This window comes from Numida meleagris, chromosome 1, assembly GCF_002078875.1.
Source record: "Numida meleagris isolate 19003 breed g44 Domestic line chromosome 1, NumMel1.0, whole genome shotgun sequence".
Taxonomy (NCBI): domain Eukaryota; kingdom Metazoa; phylum Chordata; class Aves; order Galliformes; family Numididae; genus Numida; species Numida meleagris.
In genome coordinates, this window is record NC_034409.1 from 19,477,867 (window position 1) to 19,504,873 (window position 27,007).

General features: G+C 37.4%; 1 long non-coding RNA gene across 1 annotated transcript; it reads right to left on the reverse strand.

The window, feature by feature from the left end:
• Positions 2,812-25,653, reverse strand: LOC110401978. The gene is made up of 3 exons (XR_002440733.1): positions 25,565-25,653; positions 21,223-21,298; positions 2,812-2,973 (listed from the first exon to the last, which is right to left on the reverse strand). It is a non-coding gene; the product is annotated as an uncharacterized LOC110401978 (long non-coding RNA).

The following is a 27,007-nucleotide window of genomic DNA, read 5'->3' on the forward strand; positions in this document are numbered from 1 at the left end:
TTTTTCCTTTTTTTCTTTTTTTTCCCCTAGAGAGTGATAATTTTCATGTTTAATGATTAATAGCTTACAATCTGCATGAGGGTAAAGTCCGACAATTAGTTACGGTACAATGGAATATCTGATTAAATTAACATATTGGTACTCTGTAGTATTATTGGTGTATAATTATAAGTTTTTCTCTTTTTTTTTCTTTCCTGTAGTTTTTTATAGGCTGACTATGGATATCTGTGTATCCCACTTTCAAATTTTCAAAAGTCAAATCTTTTCAGCTAAAGCTGGGATGTAAATCATAAAATCATAGAATCATAAAATCACAAGGTTGGAAAGGACCTACAAGATCACCTAGTCCAACCGTCCTCCTATCACCATTACTACCCACTAAGCTACTAGATCATATCCTGTAGTGCCTCAACCAGATGCTTCTTGAACACCACCAGGGACGGTGACTCCACTACCTCCCTGGGCAGCCCATTCCAGTGCCTGACTGCTCTTTGAGAGAAAAAGTTTTTCTTTATATCTAATCTAAATCTCCCATGGAGCAACTTGTGGACATTTCCTCGGGTCATATTTGTTGTACGGGAGAAGAGGCTGTCATCCTCCTCATCCCAACCTCCCTTCAGGAAGTTGTAGAGTGCGAGTAGGTCTCCCCCGAGCCTCCTCTTCTCCTGACTGAACAATCCCAGCTCCCTCAGCCACTCCTCATAAGACCTGTACTTTAGACCCCTCACCAGTTTTATTGCCCTTCTCTGGGCATGTTCCAGGGCTTCAATGTCTTTTTATAGCAAGGGGCCCAAAACTGAACACAGTACTCAAGGTGCAGCCTCGCCAGAGCTGAGAATGGGGGGATGATTACCCCCCTGCTCCTGCTGGCTACACTATTCTAATGCAGGCCAGGGTGGCATTGGCCCTCTTGGCCACCTGGGCACACGGTATCCATTATAACCTATATACTTATATATACATTATATATTTATGCATTATAAGATCACTGTAATCTTTCAGAATTAGCTTATTTACTACATACACCTCACTGTGTGTTAGATATCCATGACTGAAAAAATAGACTCTATATGTTTACGTTAAACAAAATGCGTATTTAAGTTTTTAAAGTCGTTGACAGCTATGTTCAGACAGTTAGAAATAATCCAAGTAATTTTTTTCTGCATTTTCTCCAACAAATTTTTTCCTTTTTTCATTTTGATTATTTATTTACGTTTTCATAGTTTACAATATTCTACTCTCCCCTTCTTTGATTCCTAGCTGAACATTGCAAGTTGGACAAAGTATTAGGAAGGAGTCAAAATAGTCAGGACAGTCTGAAGTCAGACTGGAGAAAGATGAGTGGTGTTAATAAGAACAAAGAAGGTCCAGGTTAATGAAATACATGTTTTTAAATAATTCTCTTAGAAGTTATTAACAGCCTGAATTTTTTTCAACATTTTTTCCTCATAGTTAATTAAATGTTACTATTTAATTTAAAATGTCAGAAAAAATATGATGTGGGGATTATGCTTTCTAATTCAGGATCCCTGAAAGCTAAAGATAAAAAATTTCAAGATCTTTGACCTAGCAGCTTATTACTATAAACGCTTTGGCTTTGGTTTTCAAGCAGTGAAAGGGTTATTAACTTGTACTAGGAAAGAAAGCTTAAATTATTGTTTTAGTGTTATTCTCTCTGCCATGAAAAGAATGCTCATTTTTTCTCTCTCCCAGATATTATATAAAATTTTCCCCCGCCTTCCTTTTCATATCTCCTCAGAGACCAAACACAAAAGTTGGTTGTTTAAATTCCTTGGCATTTCATATCATGAATTGATCTAGTAAGACAATTTGTGTTCATGTGGCTTGATCACTAAATAGTGTTACAAGGTTCAGAAACCAACAAAATATGTTCCAGTATTTTGCTAGTAAGTTGTATTTCTTTATTGGAATGTATTAAAATTATGGAAAACAAGGAGATTCTAAACTGATAGAAAACTTAACAAATTTGTTAATGATTATGTAAATGATCATCCTGTTCTTGTGTGGAGGCTCTTCAAAGTGCCTCCTTGCTTCCCTACTGTTGATGAAACAAAGCAATACTGCTAAATGAAGATCTTACTTCAGATCTTGCTATATTTAAGCCATTGTTTCATGAGATGGAAAGTGCATTTTTTTTACGCACTTGCCACCTTACAAAAACACTATTGTTATACAATGAAGTCCACAGAGTTGTGGAAACATAAAGTCTAATTATAAAAAAAAGAAAAAAAAAAGACAACTGAATAATAACTTTTCTAGCAGGCTTTATAATCTGTTAAACATTTTGCTATCTGCTGTTCTCCTGAAGTCTTAAAGCCAGTGGAAAAAAACCTTTCAAATGTATTACCATATTTTGTTCTTTGCTTAAACTAGAACAGATTGTGTGCTTATGCCTTTTTTGAATAAAGTAAGTATCAATAATTCAGCTGTGTAAATGACTTACTTATTAGTGATTAAAGGATTAGTATATTACTGTTATCACTGAACTCTGATGACTTGTAAAAAAAATCAGCATTTATTTATAAAATTAATATTATGACTTCAAAGAAAATGTAGAAAACATTAATTTTGAAGATTCAAAACCTACAAAGCAAATAAAATGAACCAATATTTATTTTCATTTGTCTCCAATTCCCTAATCTCTTTTTAAAGTTCCACTAAGAATGTTCAAGCATAAGGACAAACAAATATATGCTCTTTGAAAGTTCTTAAAAATATTGTATTTTCTTTTTCCAGTTAGAGGACAAGGCATAATTTACTAAGGTAATTGTTTGGGTGTCAGTTGTTGGGTTACTAAAGAATGAAAATAAATTGTGGGTAACACTTCATAAAAATCAAGTACATGTTTTGCAGTTCCTTTGAGAAGTTATTCAGGATTATTTCTTTATGAAGCCAAGCAATAGCATATCACAATGTTTTCTTCTGATTCAGTTTTTTTTCCACAGAAAGTTCCTGGAAAAGAAAAAACATACTCGGAAACCTGTTCCTTATAGAATAAAGAGCAGTTTTAGTTTATGTATTTTGTTTTACTGCCTAAGCATGAGCATTCTAAATATTTAAGTAGTCTAGCTGAACTGCAATAGAAAATGATTTAGGTGGAAATATGACTTCAGACACTGAGTCTTCTTGTTGCTCTTCCATGCTTAGCCATATAAAAATATGACCAGTACATCTCAGTCCCAAAATCTGTAGATCTATATCATAAACCAAAATAAAGCAAAGCTGATGGCCAAGTATAGCTGAAAATTAAAAATCACAATGGAACCATGTATCCGTGTGTGCTATGAAAACCCTCATATTCACAAACATTCCTACTAATTGAAATTGATAATATACTGCATCTACTCTTTCCTCTCCTTTTGACAAACCATTTAAAGTCTGTCACTGAATAATTAGAGTAGCAAATGCAAATATTTATGTTGTAAATATATGCAGGTTCATACTGTTCCTAGGTTGATCACTAAAAATGTGCAGCTGGCATAATGCCATTTTGATGAAGTGATGCTAGCTTACCTCATGCAAATACTTGGCTCTGTTCAGTGGGAATTAATTTTGCTACATTTTCCCTTTTCTTAGTAAAATGACTTTTTAGAGCTTAATTCTAAAGTAGTTTTACAAAGACCGGGGAAAAGTGCAAAAACAATGCAATGTGAAAAGCCAGACTCTTTTGTTTTACAATAAACAATTCTACAGAATGTGATCATTAAATCCTTGTGCACAACAGAATGCAGAAGACATCGGTACAGGGAGAAAAATATAAAAATAAGGTAGAAAAATTGACAACATTTTCCTCTGATCTTGCTTTCTTTTTGTATTTGATATCTATACATAGTTTTCTTTCTGTCATTATTCCAGTGCATGAGCAGTAGTCTTACCATATAACCTTTGTACTATCACTCTTATTTTTCTTAGATTTAATAATATAGTCTTAAAGCGATGAACATTTAAAGACCATAACATTGTACTTTTAGGCTATTTTTCTTTCCTAGTATGTTTTAAATAATGAAGACTCAGGTCTTGGTATAGCATGACTAAAAGTCTTGTGAGGAGGAAATCAACATTGACATCTGCATGGTATGGTTTTGTTACCATGTTTGAAGTGCATGAAGAACGTAATATGGCAGAAATACAGCTTGCATATAATGAGTATTTGAAGAAAAAAATATGTACCTAAACTCTTTTTAGTCGCTTTTTTCTTTAGTTGTCTAATGCAAAGACTGAGAAATATCTTTATATTTGCAACAACTGGAGTATTTTTTTTTAAATACTAACCTGGACATTGTTGTATGTAACTACATTTTCTAACTTACTAACACTAATCTTAACTTCTCTAAAGTGTACATTTCATGCCATATTAGCATTTGCTCATGTCCTTCTGAAGTAGAGGAAGTGTGTGAATTTATTTACATGCTTTCTCCTTATCAGTTTTGTAACTACTAAAACCAGAATGTGCATGTATTAAACACTGGAGCTTTAGAAGAGGCAAAATTGTAAATAGCAATGTTTGAATGTCAAATTTTCAATTGAAGACATTTGCAAAATGCCAGTAAATGGAGTACTACATACTGCAAAAAAGACTCAGAAATAGGACCTTATTTTTATATATACTAGAAAAAGATAAATGGAATCTGCTGTAGGCACCTAAAGCTTCAATTTAGGAGAAAGGAGCGCAAAGGGAATAAGGCTCTATTAAAATAAATAAATTTAAAAACTCAGGTACTTTTCCTTGGCTATTTTTTCCCATCTCTGCCACTGGCGATAAAGGTTAACAATACAAAACTCCCACCAGCTGGTGTTTCACAAAGAAAAAGCCCTTGGGAAAATGACTCTTCTATTGACAAAGACAGCTTGAAAGCTCTTCTTCAGAAGCCAGTGCTATTTACATAAGCACATAAAGGCAAGCCACAATGCAATTAGCCATATCAGGATCACACCGCTGAGTGCAGGAGTTCTTTACAAAGGTTCCCTCATACACTGTCATGATGGTGCTTTATGCTTTTAATTAGAAGACTCTGTTATTGACTTTAAGGCATTAATTCTCTGGGGTCTAGTGGCAATGAAGTTATGACAAGTGATTTTCTATGTTCAGCTTCTTGTAAGGTGCATTTTGCTATGTTTATAAAAAACAGGAATTTAAGATTAGATTAAAAACCTTAATGTATTTTTTTCAAAAAAAGAAAACAAGAGAGGTGGTTCAGTAGTCTGCTCAGTAATATACAGGCCCCTGAAGAAAAAAAATGATTATATATATTAAAAGAGATATTAAGTGTCAAGTGTATTTTAAATAAGAATTAGAAGAAATCAGTAGGCAAAAGATGAGAAACAAATATAATGGTGATTTTGAAAAGAAAAATCATATCACAATTAATTTCTTTTTCTGAGCACAAAATAGTATGACTGCTTTGAGTCAGATTCTTTAACATACTTCTGTGTCCTTTGCCTAGTTTTACTGGGACCATTTTTCTTTACTAAATTTTTAATTATTTACTTATGATTAATTATTCATATTACTTAGCTGAGAAACTGAGTCACATGTTCTTTCTGTATGCTGTTTAACTCACAAGTTTCGAATAGAGGATAATAGAAATCAGACAGAAATAATGAATGTCAAACAATTTAGTTCTGCTACAAGTTTTCAGATTTAAATTACTTTTTCCTAAATTAAGAAAACTTTGGCTATTTCTGTACATTTTTATGAGTATTTTGTGATATTATTCTATAAAAAGTGCTGTATAAAGTGGGAAAAATCTTTATCAAAAGGGAAATATGGATCAAGTTAGTTTAATAAGTCATCAGCAATAGCAGGTCTGAAACACCGTGCTCAGTTGAGGGATTACACCCATTTGCTCTCTCCCATCGCAGCATACGGTAAGGATAATTTTACCTTCTGTTCACATTTCTTTCACTAAAGCCTTATTTTGTTTTGCTGTGGTGGGATATAAAATAATTTAGACCTCAGAGAGCAAATGGCATGCCTTATAGCAGAGCAGCACACTGAATTGAATTGTGGAAATCTTTGTGTTGAGAAGTTATAGATGGCAAAAGTTTTCATGGATCCAGAAGATGATTAGATAAATTCAAAAGAGAGAAAATTTACTGGGGCTTCTAAACTCAAACCAAATCTGGCTCTAAATGTATGCGAGTCATAGCTTAGGATCATAAAATCACAGAATAATTGAAAAGACTTTTGAGATTATCAAATTCAGTCATCTATCTCAGTCTAGAATTCCACTGCTAAACCATGTCCCTAAGCATCTCATCCACACATTTCTTAAATATTTCCAAGGATGGCAATTCCACTATCAGCAGCCTGTTCCAGTGTTTGACACCATAAAGAAATTGTTCCTGATTTCCAGTCTAAATTTCTCTTGGCATAACTTGAGGCTGTTGTTTCATTTCCTACCTCTTGTACCTAAGAAAAGAGAAAGACACCCTCCTTACTGGAAACTTGTTTAGTCATAGAGAGGTCTTCCCTGAACCTTTTCTTCTCCAAGCTGAAAAAACCTGACTCCCTCAAACTTTCTTCTTAGGAGAGGTGCTCCAGTCCTCTGATTGTTTTCATGGCCCTCCTCTGGACCTGCTTCAACAGCTCCAAATCAGTTCACTCAACCACTTCTAATAAGGCTTGTTTTCTAGTTTCTTCACCAGCTTCATCGCTCTTCTCTGCACACAGTGGAGCAATCCAGCACCCTTCTTGTAGTGAGGGGTACAAAGCTGAGCACAGTATTCAAGGTGTGGTCTCAATACAGCCAAATATAGATAGATTATCACCTCCCTGCTCCTGCTGGCCACCTTATTTATGGTACAAGCCAGGACATCACTGACCTTCTTGGCCACCTGGGCACACTGTTTATGTTCAACTGCCTGCTGACCAGCAGCCCCAGGTCCTTTTCTGATGCGCAACTTTCCACCCACTCTTCCCCAAGCATATACCACTGCATGTGGTTGTTATGACCCACATGCATTGCCCAGCATTTAGCCCCATTGAATGCTATGTGACTGAACGTGGCCCATTGATCCACCCTATCCAGATACCTCAGCAGAGCCTTCTGTCTCTGAAGCAGATCAACAGTCCTGCCTACTTGGTATCTGCAAATTTACTGAGAGTGCGCTCAATCCCCTCATCAATATTATTGAGAAAGATACCAAACAAAATCGACATCAATACTGAGCCCTGGGGAACACCACTTGTGACTGGCTGCCAATCAGATTTAACTCCATTCACAATAACCCTTTTGGCTTGGCAATATAGCAGGTTTTTTTTTTACCCAGTGAACAGTACTACATCCATCAAATCTAAGAGCAGTCTGTTTCTCCAAGAGAAGACTGCGTGAAGCAGTATTGAATACCTTGCAAAAGTTCAAGTAAACAACATCCACAGCCTTTCCCTTGTCCATTAAGTGGGTCATTTTGTCATAGGAGGAGATCAGGTTAATCAGGTAGGACCTGCCTTTTGTAAACCCATGCTGACCTGGGTCTGATTACCTGCTTGTCCTGTATGTGCCATGAAATAACATTCAATATCATCTGCCTCATGACCTTCCCTGGCACTGAGGTCAGATTGACAGGCCTGTAATTCCCCAGATCCTCATTCATGCCCTTCTTGTACATGGACATCACATTCACCAATTACTAGTTAACTGGGGCCTCCTGGTTAACCAGAACTGCTGGAAAATTATTGAAAATGGTTTGGCAAGTACTTCTGCCAGCTTCTTCAGCACCCTTGGGTGGATCCCATCCAGCCTCATTGATTTGTAGGTATTCAAGTGGTTTAGTAGGTTGCTAGCCATCTTTTATGCAGGAATTTCTGCGATATTTTCAGCTAGGTATTGCTGGAGCCAAGATATAGGCTAGATACCCATTTGATCTGTTATAGTATAATTATTCATTTCAATGCAGTTCTTAATTTGACAGATGAAAGAGAGCAGTGAACATAGGAATAATAAAGATAAAAGTGAAGACAGGAATGTTTAAAGGTAGAGTATGCAGCAGGATAATATTTTGGTTGTAATTAACAGCAGTCATTTCAGCACTGAGATTCCTATCACTGTATGTGATGCCTTCATAAATATTTCTTGCTGCCGCTGCAATAAAAATGATGGAATACAAGTAGATATCCCAGTCTCTAAACTGACCTATGCTTTAAATGGCATCATGTTTTCATTTGATAAAATTAAATATATTATTTGATGTCATGAAAGGAGCAATATATTTCCCAAGATATAACAAAACTGCTGCTTTTCTAATTGAGGAATCATTTTTTTAATGTAAACATACTTTAGCAGAAAATAAAACTTTAAATACCAAAAAGCTGCTTAGCTACTTTTCACCTTCAGTAATATAAGAAAGTATGTTTTGATATATAGTAGTTTATATGAAAATATGATTAGCTAATTCCCGTATATATATATATTTATATTTGCATTGTAGCTGAAGCACATTCCAAACCTTGTATTTAGTGCAAAATTTCTTATCAAGATATTCAATGCAGTCAACTTAATTTGTTGAAATGTAGTCAGACTGGACACTATTTAATTACCCGTTGAAGCAAAACTCATCATAATTTCAATTTTATCCATAATAAATCATGTCATAGAATCAGAATCATAGAATCATGGAATCATAGGATAGCATGCTTTAGAACAGATTTTAAAGATCATCCGTTTCCAACTTCCTTACACAGGACAAGGTACTACAATAAGTTTACATCCTGATTAATAAACAGAGCAAATCCTATTATAAGACATTTTTTTGCAAGAATATTCCATGCAGTGGACTGGGGATCAGAAGAGAAATTCTACATGTTGAGCTAAGCAGAAATACCTTACATTTTTCTTGCTATTAATCCTGTATTTAGACTTCAGAGTTATACAAATAACATATTGCAATATGCTTAGTCTCCTTTATGTAATGAATTTATGAGGTGAGAATATGAGAGGAGAGTTTTTTATAAAACCCCCAAAACTATGGGGTGTAAAATGTGATTTTAAACAAGGAAAATACACTCCACCATAATAAAATACTTGTGACATATTTGTTGGGCTTTTATAATACAAAAGGATAAAATGATAGCATGGACAGCTCAATATTCTTTTAAAAAAATAGAAAAAATCTCTTTTTCTTCAGTTGTGATTTGCATCTACTCTGGGTTAGCATTGAAGGTAGTACTGACTTTAACATGGCCTATGTGGAACAAACTGATTTTAGTCAAGTTTTTAATAAGGTATGTTAAATGATAAAAGAAAAATATATGTGTATATATCAAGTTTTCAATGCAAACTAAACGGTCATAGACCTCTGTAAAAGAGCAACTGCAAAAAATTAGTTATCCCATCTCTTCCAGATACTTCTAGGATTTCTAGAGATTTCCCACTCAGCTGTATCTTATGCTGACCAGCTCTGAGTAGCCAAAGAATTTTGTAAATCATTTCTTTTTGAAAGCACTAAACTAATCATAAAAAACTATTATTTCTCAGTATGAAAGAAGCACATTTTCTGATTGTTTGCATTTCATGTTTGTCATTGCTTTTAGTCTCAAACTGGGGTTTTGGTGTGGCCAGTGACATTTGCTTTGAACTGATTTTACTGAAAGTAGCTTCAGCCACGTAAAAATTAAGTCAGACATTACATAGCAATGACACTACTATGTGGTTGCATTTATAGGTGATCACAGTATAGTACTAGCTGATGGTCCAATCACAGGGCAGGAAGTTAGTAAAGACAGATCTCCTTTTATTCTTCTGTGTTAAGTTCACCAAGGCAGTTAATGAGTGGTTCTATGTAGCAGTTCTGCACTCCCAGCCAATGATAAGGCTGCTTACGCAACACAAATACATCATGGGTTGCATTCTGAGTTGTTTTTATACATGTCAAAAGCTGTCAGACATCCCCTTTGGGCTTCAGATGTATTTTTAGCAAGTTCTAATCTAGGCTACTGTCAAATGACTCTTATTTAGAATGTAGCTGTGGAAGAAAACAGGACAATAGAAAAGATTCTGTAAATACTTGCGGAATATGCAGTGTCTTCATCATTTATCTTGTAAGCTGCGAGTTATTTCTTGTAAGCTGCAGCTTACTTCTCTAATACCATGGGCGCAATAGTGCATCTTTGTAAAGACCTCTCTCTTTCAAAGAAGTCCTTACTCTGTCTCTTAAGATGTGTTCATGTTTTTCCTTTTTGTTTTGTGAAGTTCAGAAAGCTGTTTTTTCATATTATACATAGTCTATTTCTATTTGACAATTGCTTACTATTTTCCAAAGATCTTACTATCTGAGTGTATCTTATAAAAATCCTCTCATGCAGTATTAATAACATTCTATCTGTCATTTTCTGAGAACGACTTCTTGTTGGGATGCTGCCCAGTTAAGTTATGCCAGCATGTTATGTCAAACAATGCATTGAATAATGTCAAAACAACTAAAAAACAATCACATTTATATCAACAATCAATAACACCCACAATAAATTATGAGAAATCAATTAAAATTCAGACAGTCAATGCAAATTAGTATAACTTTGTTTACTTTGACACTAGCAGAACAGCTAGCCAATAGCTTTTTGAAAGCTGCAGTACGCTAAAATCCAGTAAACAGCAAATTACATTGGTTTCCAAATAACTAATTCCTATTATTCTTGCAAAGGTACATTTTTAAATATATCAACCAGGGAAATTAGTCCAGTAAGAAAAAATATGAAAAGGATGATTCCATTTACTGCGGCAAGAGTTTTGTCAAATTTGTTCCGACCTCCTCTAGCCAGACACCACCAATAATTAGGAATGCAGGAGGCATTTCCTCTATAACCTTTTGACAGTTCATCATCTAGATGCACTGTAATAAGCTCATCAGTAATTGCACCATAGGCAGAAATGCTAAGATTCTCTCATGTCGCATCTTGCAGAAGTGCTGACTGATTCAAAAGGAGATCCTACTAACTACCTCCTTATAAAAAGGAGGAAGATTGATCTGATAGTGATAGAAAGGGGGGATGGCTTTAAACTAAAAGGCGAGATTTAAGTCAGATCAGGAAGAAATCCTTTATTCAGAGGGTGGTGAAGCACTGGCACAGGCTGCCCAGGGAAGCTGTGGATGTCCCATCCCTGGAGATGTTCTAGGTGAGGTTGGATGAGGCCCTGGGCATCCTGATCTGGTGGGTGGCAGCCCTGCTCGTGACAGGGAGGTTGGGGCTTGATCTTTAAGGTCCCTTCCAATCTAAACCATTCTCTGATTCTGTGATTCTGTGATTTTATAATGTCTTCATCAATTACATCAACAGTGGGATTGAGTGCACCCTTCCAACCCAAGCCTTTCTATGATTTCACAATGATTCTATGATCTCGTCCTGTACACTGTGGTATTGTTTTCTTGAACAGAACCTAGCACAGTCCTGGTACCATTACCAAGTAATATAATTTTAAGTTGAGACTAAAGTTCTGGCCTTGCTTTTTAAGTCTCTTTTTTTTTGGTGGTTTTTTTTCTTTTTTTTTTTAAATCAGAACAGAGTTTATATTAAACTGAGTATAAGAAGTAAAATAGATGAGTAATACAAGGAAAGGTTATAATTTTTCTACCATGACATGGAGAAAGGAATTCTTCTTTTGTTTTTCATAGTTGTTTCTTTTTTAGACAATATTTTAAGTGTAATATTAGCCACCTGCATATAGTAATTTCAAAGCTCTGAAGGCCACAAAGGACTATTTTAATTATCTAACCTCCATATACATTTTACTCCAGTCTTGATTTAAACCTTCCTCCTGTTGGAAAACTATGATGCACGTTATCATCACAGTCTCAGTGCAGAAAGACAGGACAACTTGCTACAAATGAGTCACCTTAGTTTTCTAATTCTGCTCTGCACGAGCTCCTGTCATACAGTACTTTCTCTTATGGTGTGTACTGTAGCCAGGCATGTTGTCAACTAGAAAAATCCCGGCTTTATACCACTGTTTCAAACACACTGCAACTACAGCTGCCTGCAAAACAGAGATCTTCCTTTTCTCAGATTGATGGAAAATGTGGTAAGTAAGAGGAATGTTCCTAACATACATATCTGTGTGGTTCACCTCAGCTAGCCATAACAGTAATAAAAGTAATGTCCTAAATCAAGTCATTTCTTGGCCAAAAGCAATTCAACACTTTAGAGTGGCTGAATAGAGTATTTTTAAAATCAAGAAGCATACCAAAAATCTAAAAATATTTCTGGGAAGCCTTCTGCACAAAAGTGCACCAGTGTCCTCATGCATATGTCGGTTTGATTTTTCTCCATTCCAAGAGAGTAAAAAAGTAGAAAATCTGTAGAAAGTGTTCCAGAGGATTTCTGATGTATCTTAGTGACAAAGTTTATTTTGCAGTAATGTTGCTCCTAGCCCTTGTATCAACAATTACACAACATGAAAAGAAGTTTTTAATATTAGGAACAAAATCATCTTCCTGATAATCTTTCTTTGTTTCTATTTAGGAAAGCTGCATCTGAATTTATCATTGCTCCTATTCCTTCCTTTGACTTTATATCATTAAGCTTCTAAATATTAGGGAACTGCTTTAAAAACTGATGGTATTCTCTGGAAATGTATTTTGCATGTTTGAACTGTGAAATTACAGCTATTTTCTCTTGAGACAATTCTTTAGAAAAGTTATTATCAACCAGAACTTCAATTACAAAATAAATAATAGAGACATTTTTAGATGGAAATTGTTACTGTTCTGGCTGCAGAATCAAGAATCAAATGAGTTCATGGCATTGACCAGTGTTTTCCAGCCATGTAATAAAAACAAGAGATTGCTTGTCAACTACAAGACCGCTGTCTCACATTAGGAGATAGAGGGATTGTGTCACAGAAATATATTTGGTTGAGGATTGGGGAGATATAAAAAATATTTTAAATAGATTAAAAAAACACAGAAAGCAGGGAAGACTGGAAAAGAGCAACAAAATAAAGGAGGACAGAGTTCAAAGAGAGCGAAAACAGAGGGGAAGCAACAGAAGAGAAAGAAAGAACTGCTTTTGGCAATAGAGTTTATCTTTTATGTCATGAAATACAGTTAATTTGGAAAAACACTGTTATATGATCGCCATTTTTTTTTTTTTTTTTTTTATCTTTTATGTCATGAAATACAGTTAATTTGGAAAAACACTGTTATATGATCGCCATTTTTTTTTTTTTTTTTTTGGCTGAAACATAACAGATCTGATTAGCTTTCAAGAAATCTAAGGTCTGTACTCCAGAAGGGCTTCCCTAAAGCTGCAGACTCTGAGAACTGCAGGTTGCTTTGTTGCTGCACAAGAGCCAGGTACCTGTGGAGTCCCAAAAGCTGGTTGGTAAAATTAATATTATTGTACATTTGGTTGCTCATGTATATAGTTAAGCTAATATAAAAGTCAGTTTCTGAGAGAAGCTACAGGTGCTGTTCAGCTCTTTTTTATTTTTTTAAATTCTCCATGATTTTCTAATGTTCTGGTTTTCTCACATTATAAACTAGTTCAGAATGATTCAAATCCAAATACAAAATCTTGACTTTTCCTGAAAATTAGAAGCTCTGCTTTGTAACTCCAACTAGTCCTTTTGTCTTCAACATCTTTGATGCATGTTCTGGCTCTTCATAAAGGAAAAATTCATACTCTACGGCTATTTTTCCATTTCTGACCACATGAGCTAGAGAATGAGTCAGTGAATTTTATGAGTAGAAAAGGCTTTCCTTGGAGCATTTGCTATAGCAAACCATGAACTTTCTATTGCCAAACAAACATTTTACTTCTGAAATATTTTATTCTTGGACCTGCAGAACCCTACAGATGATTCATTTTCATAGAATCATTTGAGTTGGAAGAGACATTTAAGGGTCATTTAATCAAACCTTCCTTCAGTGAACAGGGACACTAACAGCTAGATCAAGTTACTCAGAGCCTGGTCCAGCCTGACTTGAATGCTGCCAGGAACACCCCTCTCTGGGCAACCTGTTTCAGTACCTAACCACCTTTATCATTAAACACTTTCTTCTTATATCTAGTTTAAATCTCTCCTCTTTCAGTCTGAAACCACTTTCCCTTGTCCTGTCACAACAGACCCTACTAAAGAGTCTGTCATCTTCTTTCCTATAGCCCCTCTTGCCATCCATCAGTACCCTCAAGTCCTTTCCGCCAGGCTGTGCTCAATCCTTTCATCCCCCAGCGTGTACTGACAGTGGGATTTGCTTCAACTCAGGTGCAAGACCTTGCACTGGGCTTTCCTGAACCTCATGAGTTTCTCCTGGGCTTGGTGCTTGAACCTATCTAGGTCTCTCTGGATGGCATCCCATCCACTGGACGTGTCAACATTCCCACACAGCTTGCTGTCATCCACGAACTTGCTGAGGGTGCACTCAGTCCCACTGTTGATGTCATTGATGAAGATATTATAGAAACATAGAATCATAGGTTTAGGTTGGAACAGACCTTGAAGATCATCAAGCCCCAACCTCCCTGCCATGGGCAGGGCTGCCAACCGCTAGATCAGGCTACCCATGGTCCTATCCAACCTGGCTCTGAACACCTCTAGGGATGGGATATCCACAGCTTCTTTGGGCAGCCTGTTCCAGTGCCTCACCACTCTCTGGGAAAAAAAAATATTATCCTAATATCTAATCTGTCTCCCCTCTTCTACTCCCATGTAAAAAGTTCATATCCTTCCTATTTATAAGGTCCCTTTACATACTGGGAGGCTCCAATGAGGTCTCCCCGGTGCCTTCTTTTCTCCAGACTGAACAAGCCCAGCTCCCTCAACCTTTCTTTACAGGAGAAGTGCTCCAACCCTCTGATTTTATTATGACCTTCCTCTGGATCCCATCCAACAACTCTGTGTCTTTCTTGTGTTGGGATCCCAGACCTGGATAGAATACTCCAAATGGGCCCCCACAAAGGCAGAATAGAGGGGGACAATCACCTCGCTCTCCCTGCTGTCACCTCTCTTTTGATGCAGCACAGGACACAGTTGGCCTTCTGGGCTGCAAGCATACACTGTTGGCTCACATCAAGCTTTTTGTCTACCAGAACACCCCATGTCCACCTCTGCAAGTCTGCTCTCAATTTCTTCTCCAAGTCTGTATGCATATCTAGGATCACTCCTTCCAAGTGAAACACCTTGCACTTGGCCTTGTTGAACCATATTAGGTTCCCGTGAGCCCACTTTTCAAGCCAGTTCAGGTCATCTTCAGTGGTATTCCGTCTTTCTATTATATCAACTATGCAACTCAGCTTAGTGTCATCTGCAAACATGCAGAGGGTGCAACTCAATCCCACTATCTAGGTCACTGATAAAGTCATTGAAGAGCATGAATCCCAACACTTACTCCCTGGGGGATGGCACTCTTCACTGGTCTCTACCGGGACATGGAGCCATTGACCAAAACCCTCTATCAGTGACCATCTAACCAATTTCTTCACCACTGAATACTTCAAATTCATCTCTCTCCAATTTAGAAATAAGAATGTGGTGTAGGACTATGTAAAAGGTCTTGCACAAGTCCAGGTAGATGACATCAGGTGTTCTTCCTTTGTCTACTGATACCATCAGTCTATCATATAATGTCACCAGATTGGTCAGGCACGACCTGCCCTTGGTGAAGCCATGCAGGCTGTCTCAGATCACCTCCTTGTCTTGCATGTGCCTTAATGTAGCTTCCAGAAGGATCTGGGCCATGACCTTCCCAAGCACGGACTTGAGGCTCACTGGTCTATTGTTTTCTGCACCTTTCTTTGTATCTTTCTTAAAAATGGGAGTGAAGATTCCCTTTTTCCAAACACTGAGGACTTTGCCTGACAACCATGATTCTCTGAGTATGATGTTGAGTACCTTGGCAACCATATCAGCCAATTTCTTCAGGACCCTGAGATTCTCGTAATCAGGCCCCATGGATTTATACATATTCAGCCTCATCAATCTTAAACTTGCTCTTTGCTTACAGTGGGAAGGATTTTGCACTCCTGACCTCTGTCTAGAGTTTCAGGGACATGAGAGATGTGGGAAGTCAGACTACAAACAAAGACTGAAGCAAAGAACATGCTGAGTATCTCAGCCTTCTCCATGTCTATGTAAGCCAGTTCTCCCTTTTATCAGAGGGGGTACACTTCTTTGGCCTGTTTCTCCTGACCAATGTACATGTAGAATCTCTTCTTGTTATTTTTCACATCCCTCACCAAGTTTAGTTCCACCTTTGTCTTTGCTTTCCTGATCCCATCTCTACAGATATGAGTGTCATCCCTGTATTCTTCCTAGGCCACATGTTCCTGCTTTTACTGTATATGTAATTCTTCTTTATCTCTTAGTTTAAACAACAAGCCTCCTTTTCTTGATTTCTTACTCTGTGGAATCTGTGTTCTCAGAAAGGGGTCCTTTAAAAAGCCTCCAGCCCTGTTTTGTTCCTTTGTCTCTAAGGAGAGTTTCCAGGACATTTCATTCAACAATTCCTTAAACATAAGGAATTTTGCTCTTCTGAATTTCGGGGTCCTGACTGTGCTCTTTGCTGAGCCCATATTCCTTGATATCATAAACTCAACCAGGGCATGGATGCTACAGCCCAGAGTACCTCCAGTCTTAACTTCTTTAATGATCTTCTCTGCACCAGATCCAGTAACACCTTCACATCTGTCTGATTCCTGGACCAGAAACTTATCCTCAGTATAAGCCAGGAGTCTCCTGGATTGCTTGCAGCACAGTGTACTTCTTTCCCAGCATTTATCTAGGTGGTTGAAATTGCCCATGAGGATGACAGTCTGTGAGCATGACACTTCTTGTAGCTGAAGCAAGAAAGCCTTGTCAACAGGCTTCTCTTGATCAAGAGTTCTGTACTACAGCCCAGTCACAAGATGTATTTCATTAATCTGGTCCCTCATTTCAACTCACTTATTTTTAGGGGCAGCTCTTCACAATCTATCCACTCACTTAGGCGCTGGAATGGGCTGCCCAGGGAGGTGGTGGAGTCACCGTCCCTGGAGGTGTTCAAGAAATGTTTAGATATAGCGTTGTGAGACATAGTTTAGTGGGGTTGTTGGTGGTAAGTGGATGGTTGGACTAGGTGATCTTGTAGGTCTTTTCCAACCTAGCTAATTCTATGATTCTATGATTCTATGATTCTGTGATTCTTCATGTAGAGCACAACTGCTCTGCCTGTCATGTTCTGCCTATCTTTTCTTAAAATCTTCTAGCCCTCAATCATAGTATTCCAACTGTGTGATTTGTCCATGTTTCTGTGATAGCAAGTAGGTCATAGTTTTCTAATAGCAATGTGACTTGCATCTCCTTCTGCTTAGTTCCCATGATGTGTGCACTGGTGTAGAGACACTTCAGCTGGGCTATCAGCCAAGCCATGTCACCTTCTTGAGGGAGTCTTCCCTAGTTCCTTTGGAACAATTCTGAGGTATTTCCCTGCTACTTCTTAAGGGAGGGACACTGTTCCCCCTCTCTTCTCTGTCACTCAGCAGTTTATCCCCTTACCCTGTCGAATCTATTTAAAGCTCTGCTAATCAGTTCAGACAGCTTGCTGATCAATATGACAGGGAAGTTGTCATGTGCTTGGGAAGGGTGAAGTGAGTACTTTATTACAGATGATTTTACACTAGATGGATCATATGAAAATGATGGCAGACATTGTTTGACTTGTTAGTGATTTCTATTAATACATGCTGTTATTTCATTAAGCTTTCTTGAAACTGTTCATGTATTTTCTCTACTGCCTTAAGGTCTTCCAAAAATCTTTTCTTGAAAATCCCAGGAAGTCTCAAAAGATTGTCACAGTTCTGACTTCTTTAGAAAGCTTAATGTCAATGAGGGTGTGTCTTAAAATTCTTCAAATATTTTGGATGAATAAATCAGAATGACTGGCAGTGAGAGTTCAGTATCATGTCCTGCTTTTAAAGAAAGGATCATCCACAAAGGTAGAACGCCCCTTTGTTTGTTAGATTACCCAGGAGTCATCTTATCTCAAGGATTAAGGATAGAATGGTGTTTACTTAAGCTATGATTTCAGATAGAGATCATGAAAAGATATTACATAAAATCAGAATTAGTGTTGTATTTAACAGTAAGGATTTTGAGTGTTCCAGCATTTATCTAGTTCGCTACTGCTGAGTAATTAGCATATACAATGGACTCTCAGCCCCTGTGAGTTATTCCTGCTACTTCATTCTTTTTCCTATTGTTGAAGATTACTATCTGCAGTATCCAGTGTGGCTGCCCTTGGTGACTTTCTCTAACCCCACCTAGTATGACCTCATCCTCTTCTTCTGATGTTTTCCTACCCCTTATTTCAAGTAGTCATGTACTGAGATATCACAGAGTAAAAGAAAGGATTAAGTAATTTCCTTTTCACCCTCCAAAAATTTAACTGTATTAAAATTCTATAATCAAATGATAAAGTTTGAGATGTTTGATCTGGTGTTTGAAACTGAATGCACATAATGTTCTTTTGCCTGATCCATTTCATTCTGGAGAATATATAAAGACAGTGTTTAGATTTCCAGCTTAAATACTATATTTAAGTCCATACCTCTTGCTCTTAAGAAATTTTTTTTCCTGTGTTATTATATATGGGATAGTAATGGCTGAATATATAACATAGGACAGAGGTTCTGGTTCATCTCCATTCTTTACTGGACGCGGCTGGGAGTGTGGCCACTGAGGACAATGAAAAGGCTGAGGTTCTCAATGCCTTCTTTACGTCTGTCTTTAAAAGCCAGACCAGTTGTCCTCAGAGCACCCTACTCTCTGACCTGGAAGTCTCGGATGGGTAGTGAAACAAATCCCCCATGTTACAGGAGGAAACGGTCAGAGACCTACTACTCCACCTGGACTGCCACAAGTCCATGGGGCCGGACGAGATCCACCCGAGAGTACTGAGGGAGCTGGCGGAAGAGATAGCCAAGCCGCTTTCTATCATCTATCAGCGTTCCTGGCCAACTGGAGAGGTCCCAGAAGACTGGAAACTTGCCAGTGTGACTCTCATCTACAAGAAGGGTTGGAAGGAGGATCCAGGGAACTACAGGCCTGTCAGCCTGACCTCGGTGCCTGGGAAGGTTATGGAGCAGATTGTCCTGAGGGAGATCACGCGGCATTTGCAGGACAACCGGGGGATCAGGCCCAGCCAGCATGGGTTTGTGAAGGGCAGGTCCTGCTTGACCAACCTGATCTCCTTCTATGATCGAGTGACCCGTCTGGTGGATGAGGGAAAGGCTGTTGATGTGGTCTACCTAGACTTCAGCAAAGCCTTTGACACTGTCTCCCACAGTATTCTCCTGGAGAAACTGGCAGCCTGTGGCTTGGACAGGTACACCCTTTACTGGGTAAGGAGCTGGCTGGAGGGCCGGGCCCAGAGAGTGGTGGTGAATGGAGTTAAATCCAGCTGGCAACTGGTCACGAGTGGTGTTCCCCAGGGGTCGGTGCTGGGGCCTGTCCTCTTCAATATGTTTACTGATGACCTGGATGAGGGCATTGAGAGCCCCTTCAGTAAGTTTGCAAATGACACCAAGCTGGCAGGAAGTGTCGATCTGCCTGGGGGTAGAGAGGCCCTACAGAGAGATCTGGACAGGCTGGATCTCTGGGCTGAAGCCAATGGGATGAGGTTCAACAAGACCACGTGCTGGGTCCTGCACTTTGACCGCAACAACCCCAGGCAATGCTACAGGCTTGGGGCGGAGTGGCTGGATGGCTGGAAAGTTGTGTGGAGGAAACGGACCTAGGGGTATTAGTCGATGCTTGGCTGAGCATGAGCCAGCATTGTGCCCAGGTGGCCAAGAAGGCCAATGGCATCCTGGCTTCTATCAGAAATAGTGTTGCCAGTAGGAGTAGGGAAGTCATTGTCCCTCTGTTCTCAGCACTGGTGAGGCCACATTGTGTCCAGTTTTGGGACCCTCACTGCAAGAAAGACATTGAGGCCCTGGAGCGTGTTCAGAGGAGGGCGACGAAACTGGTGAGGGGTCTGGAGCACAGGCCTGATGAGGAGCAGCTGAGGGAGCTGGGATTGTTCAGACTGGAGAAGAGGAGGCTCAGGGGAGACCTTATCGCTCTCTATAACTACCTGAAGGGAGGTTGTAGTGAGCTGGGGGTCGGCCTCTTCTCTCTTGTAACTAGTGACAGGATGAGGGGGAATGGCTTCAAGTTGCGCCACGGGAGATTTAGGCTGGACATTAGGAGACACTACTTTTCTGAAAGAGTGGTCAGGCGCTGGAATGGGCTGCCCAGGGAGGTGGTGGAGTCACTGTCCCTGGAGGTGTTCAAGAAACGTTTAGATATAGCGTTGAGAGACATAGTTCAGTGGTGTTATTGGTGGTAGGTGGATGGTTGGACTAGGTGATCTTGTAGGTCTTTTCCAACCTAGCTAATTCTATGATTCTATGATTCTATGATTCTATTAGATGTATCTAGAATGCATCATTTTTCTAGTTAGATGAACTTAAATGCTTATACAATAATGGAATTAATTGATTTTTACTGTGTTCATAAATGGAGTGGTATATGTAGTAATATACTTACTTTAAAAAACACATCATTCACCTCAGTATTATAACTCTGCATTTTATTATTGGAAAGAAGTACATTTAAAATTAAATGGAAAGACAAAAATAAATTCTGAAACATTTGCTAAGGCATGTTTCCTTAATAATAATAATTAAAAAAAAAAAAGGCTAGACATTTTAGAATATATTTTTACTGGAAATTCTTTTAGATCTTTTAGAATATCCAGTCACTGACAAACCATATCTCGGAAAAATAGTAAAATATAAATCTAACATTTCAGGAACTTTTTACTTTTCTTTTTTCAATTAAAATATTGCTTTTGAAAAAATTCTTCACGATATTTGGCAGTGAGTCTATCCCTTAAGGTAACAGTGAGAGCTAAGTACAAAATTTTCAGTGTCTTTTCTCAGACCTATAAGGAATATGAAACTGCAAAGTACAAACCAATATTTAGTGTTATGAATTATAATTGAACAACTGTCTTTGATCAAAGATTTTTTGATCACTGAAAATTCAGGATACCCATACTGGCTGTATTAGGCTATTTGAAACTTAATTAAAGCTGAATATGAATTGCAATTTATGTGTGTCTGAAAAAAAATTATGAAACAGCTTTGAAAATCTTTTGTTCCCTTCAGTGCACAGTACTCAGAAAAAAAATAATGTATTTAAACATTCAAATGGCAAAAGCATTATAATTCAACATTTTTCCTACCGTTGTGGTTTAACCCTGCATGTTGTGGAGCACCACATAGTCCTTTGCTCACTTCCCAGAGGGATGGGAGAGAGAACTGGGAAAAAAAGAAACAAAGTCGAACTTGTGGGTTGAGATAAAACTATTTGCTAAGATAGAGAAAAGGATAGTAGTTATTACTATATATTACATATATATCTCTAAACGTACATAACAAGTGGTACACAAGCAATTGCTCACCCAACCAATGCCCAGCTTGCCCCTTAGCAGTGGAAGAGAGCCAGATGAACTCCCACCCTCTTCAAAACTCCTTCTGCATGATGTCATATGATATGGAATATCCCTTTGGCTAGTTTCAGTCAGCTGTCCTAATTCTGTTTCCTCCCAGCCCCCTGGGCCCTTCCCTGCAAATGGCCTTGGCTCTGTACAACACTGTTTAGCAGCAACTGTCAATGTTGGTGTGTTATCAACAGTGTTTTTCTCCTAGGACCAAAACATAACATCATACTAGACACTCTGAAGAAAACAATTCTGTCCCAGCTGAAACTAAGACACCTGTTATCTCAGGTAATATTAGTCAGAGGATATGCTCAGATATGACCTTCAGTTGTGATATCACTGCCTCTGGTGATATGTAAGCAACATTTGTGAAATAACTACATTAGAATAAGACTACATTATAACTTCTTTGTCTAGAATTACAAATACAATGTCTGAATTTATTTTATGTTTTAGATTTAATTCATTCAAGTCCACAGATTATTATCAAGCCTTGTTTCTTGATTGAGGTCTCCCAGTCTGTCTCATTCAGGATAAATGAAAGCATTTTCATAATGACAACTGGAATTGCATGTCTACATGTAGATCATGTTTGCAATTTAGGTCTCGTTACAAGCTCTGCTGCCACTGTGTATGCAAGTCCCAGAAGTAGTGAGAACATGATTTATCTTTACTGCCTATTATGCTGAATAGTTTGCGTACCTAGAGATACATAATATATACCTTGAAAATTTGAGGACACAGTATCAGAAGTATTTTAGGTAGAAGATATACTATAATCACAAATAAATAAATAAACAAACAAACAAATGAATGCTAAACACTTCCAGAATTGAAAATTTTTATTTCAAAATGTCATTTTCTATCTGAGGCATCTATCATCAGAGCTTTGTGAGCTGCAGAGCCTGTTTTTGATGGTACATGCCAAATTCATATATTTGTTTTAAATTATCAGATTTAGACTGAAAATAATTCAGATTGAAGTGACATTTAAAAAAAAAAAAAAAGCAAACAGCAACACACCACAAACAAGTAGCATCAGCGAAATGTGTGTGTATTATATTTTTCCAAATACTCTCTTTCTTTACTTTTCTTTTTGTTTAATAAAATTGTGAATGTTCTGTGAAGGTCTGAAGGCTTCTTCTAGGAGATTCTGGTGTCTTAGTCAGGTATATTTTTCATGAGCTGTATCTCAGTTATATTTTTCAACCATTTATTTTTCCATGTCAAAGCAAAAAGAAATAGAATTTGGAGATTCAATCTACTGAGTTACAGTTTAACAATTAGGTATGATACTAATTTACAGTAGATAATCAATATAAATCCATGCAGAAATCTAAGTATGTTAATAGAATTACAGTTTCAGAAAGATGAACTATGTTTCATTTCAGCATTAATGATGGTTTAAAAAAAAACTTCACCAACAGTACATTTATATGTCTTATGACCTCACAACAGTTTTGCAGTTCATGTAGTGTTATCAGTGCATATCACCGTGCAATGATAGTGGAACACACCACAAATGGAAGTGATTCTGGGTTATTAACAGAATTTATTGCAGAAAAGCAGATCATGCTATGTGATGACTTTTCTTTCTGTAGTTCTTACTGTCTTTCCAAGTAATTTTTTTTAGTTGCTGATCAAGACTTTTAATAGCTTTGCCTTTGGATTTCACAGCCAGTGTACTACAAACAGCATACTAGAAATGTAATGGTTTGTAGAAGACGTTACTGTGTAATTTACCACCAAAGTCTGTTTTTTCATTCTATCTGAACATTTCCATTTTTTTAAGATTGGGAGTAGGTGGCAATTAATACTTTATTTTTTTTTACATATTTTGTACATTATCTAAACCTTCTGCCAAAATAGTTCTCAAAAACAGCAGTTAGCGTCTAATGCTCCTTGGCACTCTTTCTCTAATTCTCACCCGTTTTAGTCAGTTACTAAGAACAACCATTACATTATTGGGAACTTCTGGAGAAAAACAAATTTCTTCTGGAGAAACTGAAATGGGAGATGTCAACTGATTCAAACTTTATTTTTTACATACTAGTCCCAAAGGCAATCAAAAAAAAAAAAAAAAAAAGCTAATCATGGCTACGTACACATGCATATAATAGGCACAGGAAAGTTGTGTTGAAAATTCTGTGAGGAAGAGATTTATGGAGTATTTTCCAGCTTTTAAAATAACAGTTCATTGTTAAAAATAAGTTTATTGTTAGTAAATGATCCTCATTATTAGTGTTCCAAGAAACAAACTGAAAATTTTGAAGGCAAGATTTCTGAAGATTTTTCTTACTTGGTTAAATGGTATGGATTCAGGCAATGGCAAAATAATTATAAAAAAAAAAAAAAGCTGGAGAACAGTGTGATGGAATGCTCTCCCCTGCCCCCAACCTCCTCCATTCTCTGAGTAAACTTTGCAAAACAAATGTGTGTTTGATCAGACTCACTCAAGCTCCATCTCAAAGGAAGAAAATAGTACACAAAATGGCCTAAGAGAGAAGGAACTTGGGGGAAGATTCTATTGCAGACAAGTCAGGAGGACACTGCTGGCTTCTCGGACCAGCCAACAGTCTGAGCCTCTCTCACAGGGGCTCATATTGGGTAAGATTTGCACATTTAGTTACTCTAACTGCTCCCCTCGGGAAACTTAAAAATCTCTACAGTTATTCCATGATTTAATGTGTTTGTGTTTGGTCATATTATTCATGTTCTAGGTTAACTTTACATGCTTTGCAGACAGTGTACTTATCACCAGCAAACCAAAAGGATCTGTAATCTGTTGCTTTAATAAACTGCAGTATTCACTAACCTTACTGTGAGAGTTCTCATTGGGCATGGCCAAATTCCTTAATGGTGATAGAGAGAGCCATTTGAACATGAGCTGAGCAGTGCACTATTTGCAAATCTGTAATTGTGATAGCTCATATATTGACTGCAACCAGAATTATATCACTGAATTGGGCATCACTCAGAATCTAAGCTCAGTCACTCCCATCCTCTCTGATATCTGATGACAAGAAACTCAAAGGAGTTTGTTTTCTGCCAAAATTATTTGCCCTTTTCAAGTGACAAATGGAGATAAAATTGATTGAAAACTGTGAATAGTATATCCTCGCCACATACGCAGTAATGTTTGGAACATAGAGTCAGAATATACGTCTTCCTTTTTCAAAAATATTTCACAAAAGATACCAATGCCCATTTGGGTAGATTCAATTAAAATGAAACACACTTTGCAATTCTTTTCTCTACTGAAACATTTCAGTACCAACAATATCATCTTCTGAGTTCTTGTAGAATGCAGACTCTGTTATATGCAGCTATGTATAGCATGTATGGTCTTAACTTTTAAAAGGTTTCATCATTATGAAAAATAGAAATAATTTGCTTAAACCAGGTAGAGTCTTACTCCTGAGAAAGTTCACTTCTGATGAAAATGTTTCTGAAATTGGAATCTTCATAAAGAACTGGTAAGCAGTAGTATTTGAAGTTACTGTAAGTCAAGCACTGGACATTCCCATAATACGCTGATCATTTATTTATTAAATTTCAATGCATTTCTTCAACAGATTTAAACAGTAGTAGAAGAAAAAGATGAGTTTTAATTTTGTTCTATTTGTAGCATCTGTCTCTCTTAAAAATCAACTCATAAAAGACATAACCTAGTAGCAAATTCTGTCCCAGTATGCTACATATGCTATCAAGAAACATTTTGCTTCTGATTCCACACATCTCCTGGAAAATATAAAGTACCTTACCAGCCCAAACTCCATACTTACTTGCAAAGCTGTAATTGACTATAACAAGTTTTGCATTATACTCACATGCTAATAACACCGCAGAGACTTTTTTACACTAATTGATTTAATTTAATAGTAACAGTTGGATTTATGACATAAGACACTGCAAGAAAACAAAAAAAAATAGTTTGTTTCTGTATTAGTAGTTCACCTGTGGATTCATGTAGGAATCATGAATTCATAGCTCTACTTATAAATGCTTCTAGTCTCACATATTATACATCTATCATAATTCTGTAGTGTTTTCTTTATCATGATTGATGAGGTTCAACACTCACTTCCACTTACTGATTGATACATGACTGAGGCAGAGTATACAGTAATGTCTTTCTCTGTGCAGAGGCAGAGTAGGATCACCACTTCTTTATCTGTAATGCAAAGACATAATGAGACTTACTGATTTGAGTCTGAAGATCTGCAGTTTGGCATCCTCGGGTATCTTCAAGCCATGGTTTCTGTGTTTGCCATTCTAGTTTGTAGCAAGGGGAGTTTCAAGAAGGATAGTCTACCTGTTTGTATTATGTTTTTTTTAAGATTTGCATCTTAGAAATTATCTGGAGAACTTTTTACGTTGTCTGTCAGATCTGATTTTTGCAGAATGGGCAAATAAGGGAAAGAATAGACACGCAGACACATCATACAAACATTTGCATTTCTTTAGCATTTCTCTTGAGGACTTTGGGCTTTCTTCTATTTCAGTGATCTTGTCTGAAGTGTATACTGCACTTTCTACCTGTCTTAGAGAGACATACCTACCTCTGAGTGGACTTTATACCACTTCTTATCTTCTAGTAGATTTAAAGGTAAGAATGTGGATACTAGTTCCCAAAAGCTCTCAGCCTTTTGCTAGCACAGCCCTTTGACGTAAGCTGCATAAATGAGTATCACTTGCTTTTACTTAGATGTGTTTCTGTATGTAACAGTAAAATCACCAAATGTCATCTTCTCATTTTCCACAGGTATGCAAGGCACCTCAGTAACATCTCAGAAATGTCTGCTCCTCCAACACATGTAGACATGTCCAGACTGACAGCTGGAGCTCCACCAAACTAAAAGCTCATTATTAAATTTTCTCAGCACAGCACAGTTTGCAGAACAGTCCAGGCTGGATGAAGGTGGTAGGGCTTGCACAATGCCACATAAAGGTATGTACTTCAGTGAGAGAGGATCACTATCCAGTAACTGAAAGGCTTTAAAGCATTTTGTCTGCATGCTTGTCTTGTAATGTGCAACTTTGGAATGTACTGCTCCTTTCCTACTAATACCATGTATCTCTGTGTGGGATACCTCATAACCTGGAGTACATGCTATGTACCTCGTCCAAATGAACTCTTCAACAAAACTTTAGTACTTTAGTATGAAAATGTTCTTCTCTGATATGTTGCCACCATAAGTCCCACATGTGATGAAAATTGTTGCTATATCACAGTGTGTGGGGGTAGATGTTTTCCTAGTATAAATAGAATCCAAAAGATGTAATGCTTTGTAAGACAAAGCAAAACTTCAATTTTTGAAAATTTTTTGGATACAAACACAGAACACAGAAATAATGTGCTCCTGTAGAAAACTCAGCTCATTAATTTGGCAAGCACATTCAGTACTTTTTCAGTTTCCAAAATATTTTTGAGAAGCAAAGTATGAACAATGCAATTTAGTAACATAATTTCACATGAACAAAAGCACAAATAATTACAAAATAATTACAGAAAGAGACATGTTCA